The 18082-nt window shown below is 36.5% G+C and overlaps 1 long non-coding RNA gene across 1 annotated transcript; it reads right to left on the bottom strand.

Moving 5' to 3' along the window:
* Positions 1-2016: 2016 nt before the first annotated feature.
* On the bottom strand, positions 2017-16409 carry LOC145716587 (uncharacterized). Its single transcript, XR_014139381.1, has 2 exons — positions 15390-16409; positions 2017-3810 (listed from the first exon to the last, which is right to left on the bottom strand). It is a non-coding gene; the product is annotated as an uncharacterized LOC145716587 (long non-coding RNA).
* Positions 16410-18082: the final 1673 nt, after the last annotated feature.

The following is an 18082-nucleotide window of genomic DNA, read 5'->3' as shown; positions in this document are numbered from 1 at the left end:
TTGGCCACAATGTTTCCTCCCGAATCAGGAGAGTCACAGTCAAGGATCTGCCATCATGTCTGTGGGGTTTCCTGACTATAGTTTCTTTTAATATGAGCAAATGATTTTACTGATTCCTAAACACTTTCCCCAGCCTGATTCTCCATTGCCTGACTGGTACGCACTACTTATAAATCTAACTCTAATCAGATTCATTTCATTTGTTTAAAATAACAATACTAATAACACTAGCTCTCGCTTATAATGACAACTTATCAAACAGGTAGTACCGTATGGAATATGTGTAGGTGATGAAATTGAGCCTTTGATTTGTTAAGTAATTGACCCTTGTCATAAGGCTATTGAGTGGTTGAACTTTAACACTTTAACGTGTAGTTAATTCTTTCATTTCTTTACTCAGGCTTTTATAAAATATTGCAGCTAGGCACTTACTAGATGCTAGAGCACAAAGTTAAAAACATAAGAATTCAGGCCTTAAGTGGCTCCGTTGTGTGTAGAGTCAAATATGTTTGATCGGGTGGATTAAATTGGATGGATCTGGACTGGAAAAATCGTGTTTGGAGGAATTCATAAGCGGTTCTTGCTCTTTACAGTGAATACTGAAATATCTTTAGGGAAGTTCTTTATTTTGTTCTTAAAAACAACCCTTTGATGATAGCCAATAGAAGGGGTATGATGAAACAATTCCCTATGTGTTGTTATTACAAGTTCTAATTATTGGTGAGCTGATTTCAAACCACATGGTTTGAATTCACATATAAATGTAAATCACGTGTGTCCTTGAATATTTAGAAAACATTTTCTATTTAAATTTGGATTTAGATTGACCTCTATGTGAAGATTGTGATTTGTTCCTGGGATATCTTTCTGTTTTTGCCCAGAAACTTCCTCAAAATATAGATTGGCCTAAATCGCTCATATGAATGCACAAGAGGCCTCTTTTCTACTTACAACAGAGCACATATTACAATAAGGAATTGTGTCGGATTTAGAGAAGGGCTCCTTAAGAGTGAGCAGGGTTTGTCCTAAGAGTTGTGTTATTAGAAGCTGAATAACCTGGGTTTTGGATGTGTGATATCAGTCGTCGTGTGCGTCTTGATCAGTTCACAATGATGAGAATGTGTTACCTGGAAGGAAGAGGATGAACCTACTGTCCATCATCCCAGGCTGGCATTGCACTCCGGTCTAATGGGCAGTTGAGCCTGTTGTAAAATTGAGAAATGCCTGCAGCTTCTCGCTGGTGAAACCGACCCTCATTCTGTAGGTGGGGACTCTGTGCATACCTTTGTCCCATGGGTTCTAAGACTCACTGCTTAATGCAGGAGGGTGTTTATTCCAGGTGAGGCACTCAGGCTATTCCAAGCCTTCTGTAAAACTCAATTAGGGGCGCCTGGGTGGCTCAGTCGTTAAGCGTCTGCCTTCGGCTCAGGTCGTGATCCCAGGGTCCTGGGATCGAGCCCCACATTGGGCTCCCTGCTCCGTGGGGAAGCCTGCTTCTCCCCTCCTTCTCCCCCTGCTTGTGTTCCCTCTCTCGCTGTATCTCTCTCTGTCAAATAAATTTAAAAAATAAAATCTTTAAAAAAAAAAAACTCAGTTAAATTTCAGAGCTCAGTTTTAGTTGTAGAATGGGGAATAAGCAACATCGCTTCTTGCAGGAAGCTGGGATGGCAATATCTGCTGAGATCACCATCAGATTTTGGTTACCCCTACAGAGAAGTCTATCCAAGCCTTTCATGTGTTTCTTCCATTTTTGTATTGCATGACAATTATTTATTCATTTATACTTGTCTGTTTAAATCTTTATTATCTCTCTCCTCTGATCAGACCGTAAGCTCCTTGAAAGAAGTGACTGTTTCTGGTTTGCCTAGCACAGTGACCAGGACAGGAGAGATGCTTAAAAAAAAAAAAAATTCTTGAATGAGAAAAGCAGTATTATTTACATGAGAGGTGGCAGTAAGATGATAAGAAATCAGCCAAAGGAAAAGAAGAAATCTTTTTTTTTTTTTTTAACAATAATCCTTTGATTTTAATAGTTGGGGGGAAGGAAAAGAAGAAATCTTAATTTAAAACCAAGTTTGCTTCATTTGGAATTGAAATGAGAAAGCGCCCATAGGGATTTCAATAACCAAAACCAAACAGAAGTCAAGTCATAGTTCAGACAAGTCTGCATCCATGTGTGAGGGAGGACATGGCCCCAATGAATAAGTTTAAAGTGGTGGTGGGAGTCCAAATAATAAAGTTGCTTTATGATAATATTGCATGAAATAGTACAATTCCCCATGCGTATGATAAAATGTGTATGTGTGAGCCTAAAAAAATTCTTATTCCTCATATACTTACTCAAGTCATGGGCCATGTTAATAATCATAACTAGTAGATAGTATGAACTAGATTTAAGATCAAAAATTTTTTTTGTTTTGTTTTTGTCTTTTGTTTTTTAGAGACGGCAATAGAGAGGAGGGAGGGGCAGAGGAAGAGGAAGAGAGAGAATCTTAAGCAGGCTCCACACTCAGCACAGAGCCCAAGGCAGGGCTCGATCTCAAGATCCTGAGACCTGACCTGAGTCAAAATCAAGAGTCAGACACTTAACCAACTGAGCCACCCAGATGTCCCCATGCTTTTTTATTTTTCAAGGGACTTCTCAAGAGGGTTTCGTACAAGTGTGAAATAATTGTTGAAATGTATTATGCTACTGTTTTAAAAAGTGGGATTATGTTGTAGCTGCTTCTATATTTTAAAACACACTGGAAATATTTTGGTGTCTTAGTCTGTTTGGACTGCTATAAAAAAAATACCAGACACTGGGTAGCTGATAAACAACTGATTTTTATTTCTCACATTGCTGGAGGTTGGAAGTCTAAGATCAGGGTACCAGCAAGATCAAGGTCTAGGGAGGGCCCTCTTCTCCGTTGTAGAAGGCTAACTTCTCCTGTATCTTCACATGGTTGAAGGGATCGGCAAACTCGCTGAGGCCTCTATTTATAAGGGCACTAATCCCATTCACGAGTCTCCACCCTCATAATCTAATCACCTCCCAAAGGTACCAACTAATACCATTACCTTGGGAGTCAGGATTTCAACATAGGAATTTTGAGGAGAACATAAGCATTCACACCATAGTGCTTGGTTTTGTCAGAAGTAGGAGTGTTGGAAAACTAAAAAGAATAAGAACAATTTTAAAATAGTCACAATATTTTATAACCCAGTGAAGAGCTGCCTTGATGTTTTCATCAGTAATAGAGTCAGTCAACCAAAATGCATCATCTGAGAACTTTGCGAGGATACTTCACATGCCCCAACTTATCCCCCACTCTAAAACGGCAAGTGTCAATTCTAATGTGATTGTTTAGCCATTACGTTACTGATTCAAAAATATATATTAATCTAGAATAAAGGTTTTGGCTTTGTCACTTTGGTTTCTTCCAAAATCTAGTGTTCTCAGTATTTGCACTATGGATTTATTGTCAGTATCTGAGAAGCAGCAGAGAGAAATTCATTTTAAAGTTACAGAAACATGAAATAAAGATTAGGTCTTAGCCATCTGATCTCTAAGGAGTTTCTGCAAGAAAGAGAACTGTAAGGGAATTAACATCAAGGGCATTAGCTTCCTGAGTCTTTAATTCATCTTCATTGTCAGAGGCTGCCTTGCAAACAAAAGGGAATGCGTATGTTTTTACCCCTTCAAATCCTGACCAAGCTCTTCTGGAAATAGCACCTTTATTATTATCTTCATTTTACCTGTTTTTTTTTTGTTGTCGTTCCTCATACCCATTTGTTATGTCCTTAGTAATCCATTTCACTATCCATGCTCTATAAGCAAAATCAAGAAATAGGATTTGGTCGATTACACAAATGGATGGTTTTGTGCAAGGTAGAAGTAGAAGTTTGCCATCCTCTCCTTACCCCACTTAATAGATTTTTCAGAAAATTCATCCCCAGAAAAGCATTTACCTTCAGGGGCTTAATCTTAAGGGTACCATCAACATTCTCAATAATTACCATATTCTAGTTCCCTTGTTTGATTGCCTTTTGTGCTCTTTGAGGAAGAACAATACAGCCTGTTTTTTCCTAGTGTTTTCCGAGAGCAATTTTATATCTTTAGAACAGGCTTCCAAATATCTTCTTGAATACAAAGAACTCTATTCCTCCATTCGATGTGAAAGAATTGTACAAATAACCACCCATACACATCACCGGATTGTGAGGAATAAATAGCACCCTAAATATTAAACACATTTACAATTACTCACATCAATCATTTAAAATCTATTGTCACACTTCAAACATTTGAATTGGAAAATCTAAGCATTATCATTACAAAATATTAATAAAATACCCACTAGGAACAGTTTCCCACCTAATAAAATTCAATTTTAAAGTCCACAAACTTCTGAAGACTTTGTATTTTTTTCTAATAGTTTTAATTATGGCAGACTTTGTACTTTTAAAATTGAACTTGAAAATGAGAGACTAACCAGAAACTGTTCTCATTTGTGAATTTGTAACACAATTGCAAGAAACAAATGAATTGGGCCCCAAAGAGATGTCTAGTTGGACATAATTTTATACATTTCTAAACCACCTTCCTAGGTCACCAACATAGTGACAATATTATTATAGATTATGTATCTATATTGCATATCCACTATATATATTTACAGCATAATCATAATATTTTTCTATTGTTCAAATGAGCCTGCTTGGGTTTATGATTCCATTACAAAGCTTGTGTTTGAATAATAAAGCAAATATTAGACTAATATTATGTTTAATTTTTAATGATAGTCATTTATAGCTATTTAAGGTTTTGCCGAATTTTTCTTACTATTTAATCCATTACTGTTTGGAATTTTATAAAATATTTTTCTATGTGTGTGCTGAAATCCCAACAGATTTTGCTCACTAAACTTTACCTGTTATTTCTTTTGAAAGCAAAAGGGAGGTAGGATGGGAAGCACTTTTGCAAATAAGAGATGTACAAAAAAAATGTGTTTCAACAGGAAAATGCATCTTCCATATTATACTCTTCTAGGTTATCAGATTCCAATCCTGTTCATTGTCACTGAGCTATTTTGCAATTTTTTTAAATAAATTGTAGGTAGCTGATAATTGCACATTCTGTCTCTTCCAGAAGTGATTTAATTCATTTCCTCCACCCTGTGGAAAAGCTAGTTTTGTCTCTGTTTGCAATTCATCTTGACATACTTTTATTCCACATTAATTCATACTGTTTTGACTTTTCCTTTGAATCACTTGTAGCCTCTGCCTCATATCATGAGTAAAATAAGTTCTTCAACATATGTTCACTTTTATATCTGTATCAGAGTCCTTTTACCATTTTCTGGATATTATCCTTCAACAGAATTTTCCTAAGATTATTGCCACAGCTGGATTATGCAGAAGCAGATGCTGAGGCAGAGATAGGGGTATTTAGGAGAGATTAATAAGTGAAAGAGAAAGAGATGAAGCAGAATTGGGCCAAGGAATAAGTGGGATTGCAAAGCAGGCCTGCAGCTGACTCTGCCAAGCCCCTGTGTGGCCTGTTAAAGGTCCTGTATCAGCCACCCACCTCCTCCTGCCTCAGTCGTTCCATGCAGGCTGTCCGAGGAGGGTGTCAGCAGAGAAAGCTCTCTGCCGCTGAGGCAGACCTTGTACTGATCCTTCTTTCTTTTCCACATACATAACACTTGACCTAGAGACATGTACATATCACCAGATAACTTCTGATCTGCATTTTTGGGGTGTTTCGCAAGGCCAGGGAACCCACACGGGAGACAGCGGCAAGCCGCTATTTCCTATTCCTTCCTATTCCTATTCCTATTTCCTTCCTTTTTCATAGACACCATTTGTTATGGACTGAAAGTTTGTGTCCTCCCCCAAATTCCTATGTTGAAATCTAATCCCCAGTGGGATGGTATTTGGAGGCGGGCCTTTGGGAGGTAATTAGGTCATGAAATGGAGCCTTTAGGAATGGGGTGAGTGCCCTGGAGGTAGCTCTCAGTCTTCCCACCACGTAAGGACACAGCAAGAAGCCAGCAGTCCACATCCAGGAAGACGGTTCCCACCAAAACCTAACCATGCTGGTGCCTCAACCTTGGACTTGTAGCCTCCAGAACTGTGAGCGGTATATTTCTGTTACTTAGAAGACACCCAGTCTATATAGTGCTTTGCTCTAGCAGCCTGAACTAAGACACCATTGGTTAAGAATTCCAGGTGAGGGCGCCTGGGTGGCTCAGTTGGTTGAGCAACTGCCTTCAGCTCAGGTCATGATCCTGGAGTCTTGGGATCGAGTCCCGCATCGGACTCCCCTCTCGGCAGGGAGTCTGCTTCTCCCTCTGATCCTCCCCCTCTCATGTTCTCTCTGCTCATTCTTTCTCTCTCAAATAAGTAAATAAAATCTTAAAAAAAAAAAACAAAAAATTCCAGTTGACCTCCTTTCCAGTCCTTTGTGAATATGCCCTCTGGAAAACCTTCTTCAGTAAAGAAACTTCTTTACATCCTTTATATCTTCCTGTCATAGCTTTGCCTTAACTGATATCTGATTCCTTTTCCTATTGAGGGAGATCATTGTTCTAGCTCTAAACTTAGGACGACCATACAGTTTTGCCATCCTAACTGGAAAATCACAGAGTGAAAAGAGGAGCTGTGTTCATTATATACCAGGATAACAGACATTAACTTGCACTGTCTGGGGCAAACAAAGATATGTGTTACTCTATCTCAATCCCAAACAGGACCCTAGAGCCACATAACAACAAAATACAGAGTCTCTTAAATTTCCATTGCTACTTCCGCAATGTTTTTTCACTATTAACAATTCACAATACAGAGAATTCCATTGCCAACATAGAACAAGGCTCTCATGCTAAATCCAGTTTAACGCATCTGCACTTGAAAGTGACTTTAAAGCACTGTTTTTGTAAATAAATTTGTGTCGGAAAACAGCCACATTCTTCATGCATATATTGTCTGGCCTATTTCAGCTACAAGGGCAGAGTTGAGTTAGTTGCAATAGAGACAGAATTAATTGCAAAGCCTGAAATATTTACTGTCTATTTATGGAAAAATGTTATGGATCCCTGGACTTCATGAGCTTCATGAGGGCTGGGGATATGCATGTCTATAGGTCTTACTCACCATGAATATTTAAACATGCCAAGCACGTAGTAGATGCTCAGTATTTGTTTTGTGGATGAATATCAAAATGCAAAATAAAGGCATAGTAACTAGTAGAGTGTGCTATTGTACATGAGCAGATGAACCACTTGAACAGTATAGGGAATCTCTGTAATTTTTCCCAATATTTAGTATATGGAAACATAAATTTCCTACAAAAGGGAAAAGATGGTTTATAAAATAAAACTGATGTAATGTATGGTGATTAACATAACATAATAAAATAAACTGAAAAATTTTCAACAGTTTGAAAAGACTATGTTAGACATTTTGTGTGAAAAAAAAACAAAATTTTCTAGTTAGACGGGAACCCCCACTTGACAGACATCTGCCACTGTTTGACTTCCCTCCTGCTCTGGATGGGGTTCTTCTGTCTGTGTGTATTCAGAGCTTTCCTTCCATCCATTCGTTTTCTCCCTCTAGGACTTCCTATCTCTGCTTCTCCCCGCTTTTCCTCAAGAGGCAATGGATAAGCATGAAGGCTCTTGAGTCAAACTGCAGGTTTGAATCCTGGCTCTCTTTCTAGCTAGTTAATTTAGGCAAGTGTCTCAAAATTTCTATACTTGGCTTCTCTTAAAAATAAATATAGTTATCTCACAAATGCTTCATAAGTTTGTAAAGTGCCAGCACAATGTCTGATAAATAGTAAGTCCTTGATCAAATTAACTATAAATAAAATAATATATAAAGTTCTCTTAGCTAAAAATATAAAATGTCCCATGACCCTAAATTTTCCTTCAAATGCCTTTCCCTTCACAATCAAGAATTTTATTTTCAGAGATAATTACTACTAATTTGGGGGTCTTTATTTCCATTCTCTGCATGTGAATGGGATAATTCTCTGCATGCTGCTTTGTGACTTTTTTACATTTATTAATATTTTATGAATAGTTGAGTGCCTGAATATTATTAGCCATTCTATATACTGTGTAATATAAAGGACATTTGAATATTTACATATTATTTTATCTCATGGGTGTGCCATAAATTATTTAATCAAAACCACATTATTAAATAGGTTCATGGTGGTTGTTTTTAAGCAAGATTGGTTTAATGAACCACCATGTACCCATCACCCAGCTTTAACAATTATCAACTTCTGGTCAATCATATTTCATCTATACCCTCATCCATTCCCAACTCTACCTTTTTTTTTTTTTTTAACATAACCATAACACCGTTATCACACCTCAAAAAAATTCAAGTAATTCTTCATATTATCCAGTATCAAATATTCAAGCAGTGTTCAAAAATACTTGATGTCCTCTCCCTCACTCCTTCCCTCCCCCTCTCCAAATTATTTAAATCAACGTTCCAAATTATTTAAATCAGCATTATTTAATCTCCAGATTATTTAAATCAATAAGATCCATGCACTGCAGATGGTCAGTAAGTCTCTCTTAATCAATAGATTACTCTTCATCTCTCTCTTATTTCCTTGCAATTTATTTGTTGGGAAAAAAAAAAAGAACAAGAAAAAAATAGGTCAGTGGATCTCTACTATTTGTCCTGTCCAAGATTTTGCTAATTGCATCATCACCAGTGTGATCTGATGTATACCTCTATCAACTGTATTTCCTAGAAACAGGTACTTAGATCCAGAATTCAATTTTCATATTTTGGCAATAATATTTCATAGGTGGCATGGTGTGCTGCCCTCAGGCGGTACATAATACTGTGCTGTTTGTCTTTTTCTGATGTTAACAGCCATTGATGATCAATGCCTAGATCCATTAATTCATCAGCACTATTGAAATGATGATATTCTAATTATAATAGTTTTTTTAATATAGCATGCAAGAGCTAAAACCTCATGGCTAAATATTTGTTCATATTTATGTGCATATGTTTATATTTAAGACAAATTTCTAAAAATGAAATATCTGAATCAAAGTAAATTTACATTTGGAAATTTACATTACCATACATATTGCCCAGATGCCCTCTGGGGAAGTTATACTAACTTTTATCTCAGTGTCAGGTTATTATTGTTTTAAACATTCCTTTTTTTTTTTTTTTAAGATTTATTGATTTTTCATTTTGAGAGAGAGAGAAAGCACTCAGGAAGAGGGGAGAGACAGAGGGAGAGGGAGAGAGAGAGCCTCAAGCAGACTCCCCATTGAGCACAGAGCCCAACACAGGGCTGAATCTCACAACCCTGAGATCACGACCTGAACCAAAATCAAGAGTTGGTCGATAAACCAACTGAGCCATCCAGGTGCCCCTGTTTAAAACATTTCTGTTAATTTGTTTGCCAACAATGAGAAACTCATTGTGGTTTACTTTGCAATATTTTTCTTACCAAAAAGATTCAACGTGCTTTCCTTAAATTTAAATTGGTATCTCTTTTTGTGAATTGTCAGCACTTGGTCTTTGACCATTTTTCTGTTGGATGTCTCTTTTTCTTTTTTCCTGGTTTGTTTGATATATTTAAGTAGGTATTATGGAAGCATGATGTCTGATGAGTAGCCTTCCTATAGTATACAACATCACCACATACCTATAATATCCAGTTGTTATCCATGCTATGTTTACTGTTTTTGGAAGAGTAGTCCTGATAAGTTCTAATAGTCTTTTTTTTTTTCTTTAAGATTTTATTTAATTATTTGACAGAGAGAGAGCGCACACAAGCAGCGGGAGCAGCGGAGGGAGAGGGAGAAGCAGGCTCCCCACTGAGCAGAGGTCCTGATGCAGGGCTCGATCCCAGGACCCTGGGATCATGACCAAGCGGAAGGCAGATGCTCAACTGACTGAGCCACCCAGGCGCCCCATCTAATACTCTTTTTTACCTCCATCTTTCCAATGAACTGCTTATCACTAGGGCCGCAGATGACCTAATTTCCAGTGCCAAGGAATATATTTTGCTCCTCACATTTCTTGTATGTTCTGTTGCCTTTTGTCCCTGTGAACAATTAAATCCTCCTGAAACTCTTTTCTCTCTATTTGTAAAAATAATTTCTTTTCATTGTCCTCCTGCCTATCTGATTAGTCTTGGTCTCCTTTGTGTGTCTTTTTGCCTCTGTCAAAGGGTGTTATTCTCCAAATTTCTGTCTAGGTCCTTTTCTCTTATCATTTTATGCCCTCTCACTGAAAGAGTAGATGAATAACTCTACTGTATATCTGTATCCAGAGTATGTATCATTTGATCCTTGGAGTTGCATGTACAAATGCCATGTATATACATCTGATTGAGTAAGTCACAGGTCCTCAAACTCCTCGTAGACAAAACTGCACCTCTGCCCAATACTGCATACTTTTATTGATGGCCCCACCATTTTCCTAAACTGTCTAAATTAGAAATCTGATAGTTTTATTGTTACATTGTAATTTGGAGGAATTATCATATGATGGGGAAAAGAGTGTAATTTGAAACCAAAACAACCTGGCTTAATTCTAGCTCTCCGGATACTTAATGGATAATCTTTGGCATGTAAAATATATTCTTTGATCTTCAATTTTCTCTTCTGTCAAAATGGGGCAGCACTAAATTCTCAGATTTGTGTGAGTAAATGATAACATAAATAAAAGTACCTGAAATGAAACACATAGTAGACCTTCAAAAAATACTAAGTTGTTTTGCCTCTCTCTTCAGTGACCACACGTCCAAGCCATCACTCCCTCAATTTCCTTCCTATATGTTTTCAAATCCATTCTTTTTTCTCAATTTCTATCAGCACTGCCTTACATTAGTCTGTTACTGTTGCTTGCTTGGATAGGCAATATCTTCAACTAGTCTTCCAGTTTCTAGTCTAAACGTTCTCCAATTCGTCCTTACTCTATGACCAGAATGAGCTTTTGAGAATTTATGCCTCATTATATCATGCATTGTTTTAAAATCATCGATAATTCCTGATAACCTTCAGAAAAATTAATCCAAACCTTCTTAACCATGCAATTTAATGCATGTTCTGTTGTCTGCCTATTTCTCACACCTCATGTCTTGCCACAGGCCCCTCCCAACCTGTGCCGCCCCATCTCCAGTTTCTCCTATTTTTTGCACAAACCATACCCCTAAAATGCACTTTCCCAATCTAAGACTACTTATCCTACAAAGCAGATTCTCACAGAGCGGGAGAAAACTGTCTTTAGAATGGAAGATACTCATCTGAGAGGTGATGGGTTTTCCAACTATCTAAGCCCCCTGTCTACTTGGCCATTCTGATCCATTGCCTGTAGAATAACACATCATTCCACACACCTAACTGAAAATCATTATAATAGAAAGCCGCTGCCATAGAAAAAGAACATATTGCATCTGTCAAATGAGCCAGGGCAGAAAACAGTGTGAGAACGCTTGTTACAGATTCAAATAAAGCATCTCAAATTGAGTTACCTATCCTACCTCTCCACCCCCCACAGACTCTTGTATGTAGCTCCATCATGTCATAGGGGAAATAAAATTATCTTTTCAAGTGTAATCTTATTAGACTGTGGGTTCCTTCAGTGTATCCCAGTTTGTGGCTGCATGACTAGTATACGATGGGTACTTAATACCAATTTCAAGAGTGAAAATTGACTCCACAACAGACATATTTATTAAAAGTTCAGTCAAAACTAATTGAAATTATAATCGTGGTATAATAAATTCCAAAAGATACTATGAATTTTTATTAAATAGTAATGTCATGGTAGTGTACATTCCTACAATCATAATAAAGGTCACCAGGGATGAGAAAAAAAGAGAGCTGCCACCCAACCTTCTAGACTTTTGCAGATGAAAATAATAACTATGAAATAGAAAAGGAAAAACTTGTTAAACTCATGACACAAACAAGTTCCTGGTTTTCTTACTCATATTGTGTCCTTTCCCTGGGCCTCCTTCAGAAGTCAAGAAGGTGCCCAGGTGCTTGAAGGAAGACCATTCCCCTCTATTTGCAGTGAAAGGTTGATGGATGCCCTGTGCTCATAGTAGGATTGCTTCCCTGCCAGGCAGGAAGCTTCCTTCTACAGAAATCAAGAGGGATAGCTTTCACTAGCAGTAAGACTCTAGCCTGCAGAAATCTGTGCTTTTCTGTGGCAAGAGAATAGTGGGGGCCCAGAGTGAGTCCTATTCCTCACAAGACCTCCCACTCCTACTCACAGTCTGGCCACCACCCTCCGCCTAGAAATATTAAGACTAAACCTACATTATTTAGGCTATAATGCTGCCTGGTGCCTTCTCTGAACTCATATTCCACTCTTCCCATTTCTTTTCACTATGACCACTGAAATTCACAGTAGGTCATTCACAAATTCTTCTATAGCCCCGGTCTCTTCTGTTACCCCTCATTGTACCATCTAGCTTTAATGGAAACCTGTTTTTTTGTTTTTTTCCAGAGGACTTTCTTTACTTATCTTCTCAAATGATGGCCAATTTCATTTCCACTCTCTTCTTAAATTGGGCATGGAGAAGTGATAGGTATCCTCCCTCCTCCTCTTTGCCACTTCCAGTCCATTCTCCTTCTCTCTTCCCTAAAAGTCCCCAGGTTTCAAAATTGTGTCATCAGTTTGTGTCACCCATTATCTGTCCTTGCTATAGTGATCTATCTGTAACTCTCAGGGTCAGGTCATCCCCCCTTATTCTTTTGATCATTGTCATGCTCTCCAACATTGCTCCTATTACATTTTTTTGTTGATTGCTATATCCATGTAGATGATCTTTTTAACTCCCTGGCCTTTTAATTCCTGGACCTCCTACCAATGATCCTTTGCATCCTCCTCAGCCACTCAATACTATGACCTTTTCAATACCAATAATTACAACTCCTATATAGTATTTATCCTTCTCTTCAATACTACCCCAAATCCTTCCTAATCATTCCCTAAACCCCCAAATTATTTGCTCTCACCAGCACCTACAATGTATTGAGCATACCACCCTCTTTCTCTCCTAGCTTAAATCTTATGTTCACGCATTATAATTATTTTTTTGTCTATATCCTCAATTCTCTATCCTTTTCTCATTTGTTTTATTTTTATGGCTAATCCATAACCCTACCTAAAACCAATTATCTGCCTACTCCTTATGTGTAATTCCATCCATGGCTGAGCATAACTAGAGAAAAATATAGTCATACTTTCTTGTATTGCTTTAAGTTCATAACCATAACTCAAATCATCCTTAATGCTGCTAATAACTGTATTATAAATCCATAAGCCATTCATTCTCTCACCTAGACATATTTCTGCCTTTCTGCTCTATTCTCAAGCTTTTAACAATTCTTTTTTTAATCTTCACTCTTGGGTAACAATTAGACTTTATTTCATTAAGAAAAAAAAGCAACCAGAAAAGATTGAGCATTGGCTTACAACAGTAAAGTATAAACCTATCTGAATCTTTGTATTCATTCCTCTTAGTGTGGGTGAACTACTCATTATGTTATTGTGGGCCAGGTTTCAATTGTCCTCTTGATGCCATCTCCTCTCACATCCTCAGAGATAGTGCTCTTTCTCCCTTGAATCATCCATTTTAATTTCTCTTTTGGGTCATTCCTTTTAGTATATAACAATACTATTTTTTCAAAATTATTTTTGAAAAAACCTTCTTGTAGCATCATGGCCTCCTGTTTACATCCAATTTCTTTCTTTCCCTCTATACCAAAATTCTTTGAATAAGCTGTCTATGTAGCTACATTTCCTCCTCTCATACCCTCTTGAATCTATTCTAATCAACTTTTCATCTCCTTCACTGTGCAAAAATCTCCTGTTCACTGTAATATTCAGTCTGTATTCTCAGTCATTTTTTTTTCTTATTTGACTATCAGTATCATTGAACCCATTGGCTGATTTTCTTCCCTTTTAAACATTCTTTTTTCTCTTAGCATCCAAAACATTACACTCTCTGGATTATTCCTTTACCTCTTTGGACAATATCTCAGACTCTTTACTGTTTCCTCTTCATTTCCTGACTAAAATGTGAGAGTTTTCTAGAGCTTGGTCCTTTTGGGATCATCTCTCTTTATCAATCTTAGTGCTTAGAAAATCTCTTTCAATCTCATCATATGATATACCATCTATAAGCTATGATTCCTACATTTATATTTCCATCCTGGATCTCTCTTCTGAAATCCAGACTCATAACCAACAGCCTTCTCTGTATCTCTACTTGGGTGTCCGATAGTCACCTCAAGTTTAAATGTTCAAAACTAGCTCAATAAATGCCTACTCTATGAAGGTATATTTGACGAAAGTGGAGGATGCAATTTAAATATAGTTATATATTAAAGCCTAAAGATTCCATTTCACTATTAAGGATATTATTTTTATGGATTACATTGGTAATATCATTATTTTCTTATATAACTTGAATTCAAAGAATTCCTGTCTTGGTTTGGGATCTTTAGAAAAAAAGAAAAAAAGATCCTGAGACAATACCTATACGTTAACATGTTAGTTAATTGAAAAGACAATCCCAGGGCACCAAGAGGGAGAGAAAGAAGAAGAAAGGCAAAGAGAGTTGGGAAGAAAATAAAAGGTGATGTGTTGCTGAGCTGGCTGCCACTCTCTGACAAGCCTTGAAAGGACATGTTTGGAAAGCCTATGTAACGGAACGGTCCTTTGGCAGGAGGAATAGAGAGGAAATTGTCTGCTGTCTTCTTTGTATCTCTTACCAATCATTAGTCAAAGTTTGCCCCGTGAGAAGAATTTACAGCGCACCTCCATGTGGTGTTACCTAGTCCCTATGGCAGCCTGTCAGGAAGCCAGACCCCACATTTTGCAGTGATGGCCGTGGTGGGTCTGAAAGCTTGCCAAGGCCAGGAAACTCCAAGGAGACATGTGAAAAGTGTTTGATAAACCCCTTCTACCTACATCAGCAGATTTGAAGGTTAATGTCTCCTAAACACCAATGGAATTTGTTTCCTCTTAGCAAGGAGTACCCCCTATGCTTCACTATTTTAGAGTAATTTTAGGTACATTTTTAATTAGAAGAAAAAAGGAGTCATACAGCAGTATTATTTCTTAGTTGTTAATTTAAAAATGGATATAAAATTAATAATTGGCTTATAATTGTGGAATGGTATGAAAATAGACATTTCAGACCATCAGCTCATTATTATGAATATTTACAGCTCAGAGTTTGAGTCATTTCCTAAATTATTTTTCCCAAATTAGAAACTACCTGATACTATATATCTTTTCTAATTATACCTTTCAATCTGTTTGATGTTTAGGATGTTAATGATTAAGATGAATTTTATGACTTTTCAATATTTAATCATAAAGTAATATTTTACCTCATATGGTTTAGTTTGAATTCCTGCAGCGAGGATTTTTTTTTCATTTCTGTTTCTCCTGTTTTTAGTACCAACTAAAGAGAAAAATATTTTTATGTGAATTAGTTGTGAGATCTACACAGATTTACAAATAAAATATCACTGTTAGAAAACTTGTTTTGGCATTAAGTGTTATTTTTAGCTATTACTGAGTAATTACTTGCCTTAAAGATAACTGAAGAATAAATGAGCCAACGTAAGTAATTTAAAATCTCAAACTTTGGTTACAGTCTGGTGTTAGTTACCTAAATGAATCATTCTAAATTCTAGGGATAAGTTAATGTTAAAAGATCTATGAGTTATTTTTCATATAAGTAATTGAGTTATTCTCTATAAGGAAAGTATGAAGACAAATACAGTTGACCCTTGAACAACATGGGGTTTGGGGCACCTCCCCCACCGTGCAATGGAAAATCCATGTATAACTTTTGACTCCTCAAATACTTAACCACTAATAGCCTGCTATTGACCAGAAACCTTACCAATAACATAAACAATCAATATATTTATTGTATTACATATATTACATACTATATTCATACAATAAAGTAAGCTAGAGAATAAGAGATGTTAAGAAAATCATAAAGAAGAGAAAATACATTTACAGTACTGCAAAACATCCACATACACATGGACCCATGCAGTTTAAACCCATGTTCAAGGGTCAACTGTATCAAGTATCTTTAAATTATACTGACAGCAGGGTTGCCTGGGTGGCTCAGTCAGTTAGGTGTCCGACTCTTGGTCTCTGCTCAGATCATGATCTCAGAGTCCCGAGATCAAGCCCCTAGTTGGGCTCTGCACTGAGAATGGAGCCTGCTTGGGATTCTCTCTCTCTTTCTCCCTCTGCCCCTCCCCACCTGCTCACACTCACTCTCTCTCTAAAATAAAAAATTTTAAAAAAAATAATAAAGTAAGTGAATTATACTGATAGGAAAATGTTGATATTTTTAAAAGATTGTAATAATTCTTTCAATTAAAAATTGCCATTAAGCCTGCAAGTTTCAAATAGTGCTTATATATGTCAAGAACTTTCTAAAAAAAAGGATCAATTTCTGGATCCCCTAGTTTTTTCAGTGTAAATGTTATTTTCATGTAATATACATGTTATGCGTAAATGCATATACAAATCATGGGTATAGAGCGCATTGAATTTACACCATGTAAGCAGCCTCCAGATCAAGAAGGAGAATATTACAAAGTTCTTGTTTCATACAGTAAATGTGGAGCTAGATGTGAATATGAATTTAAGCTAATAATTGCCACCCAACACACCTTTGAGTTCCTTTTCAGTTAGAATTATTTAAAATTGTTTTTAGAGTTGGTGCACAGTGATAGCGATATTTGAGTTTTACATGTAGCATTCGTATGAGTGAACAGAATGCTATCAAACAAAAATTAAATCCCTGTATTTAAAACTTTTAAGCAGTCTCACGTTATCTTCTATTGATCATGCAGGTAAATACATATACAAGTGTTAGTATGAAAAAAATATATTCTATTTTTACTAATTAATGCATTTACATATAAAAGACAATATTTTATTTACCTTTCCTAAACCAAATTGGTGCATGCCGTACTTGGTCATAATAAATACAGATAATGTCAATATCTTTCTTATAATGAGCACTATTTAAGAAAGTTTAAAACAGGAATATGTTGTGGTCAGGTGTCCAGTACTAGGCAGTAAGTGAAAGCATATCCATACTATTAATGCCAAGTGGTGATAAAATAGCTTACATTACTCCTTTCCGCTTTAGAGATAAAAAGGCGAATTTTATTGCCTCCAAAGGTGAATCTCTTTTTATAGCCCTTTGTTCTAAGGTAGTCTTTTGTTTGATGTCTTAAAAGTAATTTAATTTTGTAGCAGTTAATGAGTATTAGCACCATCTACATATAAAGATCTCTACTAGAGTAACTTCTTTAGAAAGAACAGCACTGTGGACATTAGGTTACATGCACAACTACTAATAAAGATCAATTTAATATTCTAAAAGTCTGAATCTCTACAGCAAGCGATCCTAGTAAACCTCACTAGCAGTTGAACCAGCTATAGGCAAATAACACCTGATTCAAACTAATAGCAAAGAGAAGTTAGAAACAGTTAGGAGGAGGATTTTTGTAGACCACTAGATGCCACTGTTTTGTGTGAAAAACTCAAATGATATACTTGATCTCTAATTTAAATTCCTTTATTTTTTTTTAAGTCACATTGAATTGGGATATTGACATTTATAGTTCTAAAGTGAGTATGTTTCTTTGCCTGGTATTAGTTAAACTCACACCAAAATAAAATAATACAATATTTAAAAGAAATGATAAATCAAAATATTTACCATTATCAATATAAATCTTTGGCTGTTACAGCTGAACCATCACTGATCAATAATCAAAGTATTTATGAACTGAAAACATAAGTGATTTGAATAATAAGATAAGTATTTTTAAAGTGTGGCCTATCACTTAGTTCCAAAATACTTTCTTTCCTTACGTGATTACTTACAGAAAGTTAGAATGGGATTACATATAATATAAAAAAGCTTTTTAAAGCAACCCTCCTTAATCCATCAATTGGAACTGACCCAAAATTGAATGTAAGTGGGCCCACCTCAAAAACAGGGTGAAATTGGGTGCCTGGGTGGCTCAGTTGGTTA

The sequence above is a fragment of the Leptonychotes weddellii genome, chromosome 12 (assembly GCF_054177405.1).
Source record: "Leptonychotes weddellii isolate Sample4059 chromosome 12, ASM5417740v2, whole genome shotgun sequence".
Taxonomy (NCBI): Eukaryota; Metazoa; Chordata; class Mammalia; order Carnivora; family Phocidae; genus Leptonychotes; species Leptonychotes weddellii.
This window is presented reverse-complemented; position numbering and strand designations above follow the sequence as displayed.